General features: G+C 46.1%; 1 pseudogene; it reads right to left on the bottom strand.

Moving 5' to 3' along the window:
- The window catches only part of LOC111963748 (coronin-6-like), a 38,125-nt pseudogene that overhangs the window by 5,590 nt on the left and 28,934 nt on the right, over window positions 1-3,601 (bottom strand).

Here is a 3,601-nt window from a genome sequence, read left to right as displayed (position 1 = left end):
ATAGATCATTTTGCGCCCCAGGAGGAGAAGGAGGAGGGCGGCGATAGGAGGAAGAGGGAGAGGGGAAAAGGAAGGAAAGAGACAGGGGAGAGAGGAGGAAGGAGAGGGGAAAGAAGGGAGGGGAGAGGAGGAAAGGAGAGGGTGGAGAGGGAAAAAAGGAAGAGGAGGAGGAAGAGAGGAGAAGGGGAGAGGGAAGGAGAAGGATGAGGGGAGAGAGGGGGGGAAGGAGGGGAGAGGAGGAAAGAAGGAGAGGGGGAGAGAGGAGAGGAGAGAGAAGAGGAGGGGGAGGAGAAGGGGAGGGGAGGAAGAAGAAGGGAGGGGGAGAGATTTTACAGTAGTAGTATCAAGGTAATGGATAATACTGTTACTGTGTGTGTGTGTGTGTGTTGTGTGTGTGTGTGTAATGTGTGTTGTGTGTTTATACCTATTCCGCAGAGGTAAACCCATGTTGGTGTCTGGGTCTTAGTAAGGTAACAACACACCGTTTACTTGTGGTCCAACTCCAGCAGTTGCAATAGGCTCCTCAAAACTTTGTTGGGTAGGAACAGAGCAAAGAAGGACAAGATGAGAGAAAGAGGGACGAGAAGGAATTCATTGGACCGATGTGTCACTGTCCTGACAAAGGAATTACGACGCTGAGGGTGCAGTTGCATGGTGACTGTCCATATGTGTCGACTTGTGTGTGTAGTGTTGTGTTGTGTGGAGTTGGTGTGTGTGTGTTGTGTGTGTGTGTGTGTATTTGTGTGTGTATTTGTGTGTGTATTTGTGTGTGTATTTGTGTGTGTGTGTTACCGGGTCCCACAAGCCCAGCTCTCTCTGACTCATCCTGGTGAAGCCGGTAGTGAACAGGTTTCCGTCTCTGGTAAAGATGGCCCTCATCGGTCGGATCCCGTCGTGTGGAGCCATCCTCTCCTATTGGACCGAACGGACAAGACAGACATCACTAACAGAGTACAGAGCACCCATCAAGGTAGAAAGAGGGCCCATCATGGCTTTTGTGAAAGCACAAGCAGTCCCATTGAGGCWAGGCCTGCACGATTTGGACTAAATATCTACACTGAACAAAAATATAAATGCAACATGTAAAGTGTTGGTCCCATGTTTCATGAGCTGAAATAAAAGATTCCAGAAATGTTCTATATAAACAAAAAGCTTATTTATCTCAAATTTTGTGCACAAATTTGTTTACATTACTGTTAGTGAGCATTTCTCCTTTGCCAAGATAATCCCTCCACCTGACACTTGTGGCATATCTAGAGGCTGATTAAAAAGCATGATCATTACACAGGTGCACCTTGTACTGGGGACAATAAAAGGCCACATTAAAATGTGCAGTTATGTCACACAACACAATGCCACAGATGTCTCAAGTTTTGAGGAAGTGTGCAATTGGCATGCTGACTGCAGGAATGTCCACCAGAACTGTTGCCAGATAATTTKATGTTTGTTTCTCTACCATAAGCCGCCTCCCAACGTTGTTTTAGATAATTTGGCAGTACGTCCAACCGGCCTCACATTGCAGACCACGTGCAAACATGCCAGCCCAGGACCTCCACATCTGGCTTCTTCACCTGCCTTATCATCTGACACCAGCCACCCGGACAGCTAATGTAAATGTGCGTTTGCACAACTGAAAAAGTTCTGCACAAACTGTCAGAAACCATCTCAGGGAAGTTTTTTTGAGTGCTCGTCGTGTTCACCAGGGTCTTGACCTGACTGCAGTTTGGCGTCGTAACCGGCTTCAGTGGGCAAATGCTCACCCTCGATGGCCACTGTCACGCTGGAGAAGTGTGGTCTTCATGGATTAACCCCAGTTTCAACTGTACCGGGCAGATGGTAGACAGCGTAGCGTGTATGGCATTGTGTGGGCGAGAAGTTTGCTGATGTCAACGTTGTGAACAGAGGGCCCCACGGTGGCGGTGGGGTTATGGTATGGGCAGGCAGTCATAAGCTATGGACAACGAACACAATTGCATTTTATCGATGGCAATTTGAATGCACAGAGATACCGTGACGAGATCCTGAGGKACATTGTTGTGCCTTTCATCTGCCGCCATCACCTCATTCAGCATGATAATGCACAGCCCCATGTCGCAAGTGTCTGTACGAAATTCCTGGAAGCTGAAAATGTCCCAGTTATTCCATGGCCTGCAGACATGTCACCTAATGAGCATGTTTGGGATGCTCTGGATCGACGTGTACGACAGAAGAGGAGAGGGACAACATTTCAAAGGCCACAACCAACAGCTGATAAACTCAATGTGAAGGAGATGTGTCGTGCTGTATGAGGCAAATGGTGGTTACACTAAATGCTTGTGTTCCTAGCTCCAACAATGCAGTAATATCTAACAGTACACACAAATCAACAAGTAAAAGAATGGAATGAAAAAATATACAAATATTAGATCGCGCAATGGAGTATAAATATTTATATATACACTACATGACCAAAAAGTATGTATATCGAACATCTCATTCCAAAATCATAGGCATTAATATGGAGTTGGTCCCCCCTTTGCTGCTATAACAGCCTCCACTCTTCTGGAAAGGCTTTCCACTAGATGTTGGAATATTGCAGCGGGAACTTTCTTCCATTCAGCCACAAGAGCATTAGTGTTGTCGGGCACTGATGTTCGGCGATTAGGCCTGGCTCGCAGTCGGTGTTCCAATTCATCCCAAAGATGTTTGATGGGGTTGAGGTCACGGCTCTGTGCAAGCTAGTCAAGTTCTTCCACACCGATCTTGACAAACTATTTCTGTATGGACCTCGCTTCGTGCATGGGGGCATTGTCATGCTGAAACAGGAAAGAGCCTTCCCCAAACTGTTGCCACAAAGTTGGAAGCACAGAATCGTCTAGAATGTCTGCTGTAGCATTGACTGACGTTGCTACCAGAGGCAGTTTGGAACTCGGTAGTGAGTGTTGCAACTGAGGAAAGATGATTTTTACGAGCTACATGCTTCAGCACTCGGCGGTCCCGTTCTGAGAGCTTGTGTGGCCTACCACTTCGATGCTGAGCCGTTGTTGCTCCTAGACATTTCCACTTCACAATAACAACACTTACAGTTGACCGAGGCATCTACAGCAGGGAAAGAAATTGACGAACTGACTTGTAAAGGCGGTATCCTATGACGGTGCCACGTTGAAAGTCACTGAGCTCTTCAGTAAGGCCATTCTACTGACAATGTTTGTCCATGGAAATTGCATGGCTGTGTGGTCAATTTTATATACCACCAGCAACAGGTGTGGCTGAAATAGCTGAATGCACTAATTTGAAGGGGTGTCCACATACTTTTGTATATATAGTGTATATACTATACATTCATGTCCATACTACCTAAATGGCTCGACCAACCAGTGCTCCCGCACATTGGCTAACCGGGCTATCTGCATTGTGTCCCACCACCCCCTGTTTTAACACTTCTGCTACTCTGTTCATCATATATGCACAGTCACTTTAACCATATCTACATGTACATACTACCTCAATCAGCCTGACTAACAGGTGTCTGTATATAGCCTTGCTACTCTTTTTTCAAATGTCTTTTTACTGTTGTTTTATTTCTTTACTTTTCTTTATTTTATTTCTTTACTTACCTACA

The sequence above is a fragment of the Salvelinus sp. IW2-2015 genome, linkage group LG5 (genome assembly GCF_002910315.2).
Source record: "Salvelinus sp. IW2-2015 linkage group LG5, ASM291031v2, whole genome shotgun sequence".
NCBI lineage: Eukaryota > Metazoa > Chordata > Actinopteri > Salmoniformes > Salmonidae > Salvelinus > Salvelinus sp. IW2-2015.
Note: the sequence above shows the minus strand (reverse complement) of the source record. Positions and strands in the feature narration are given on the sequence as shown.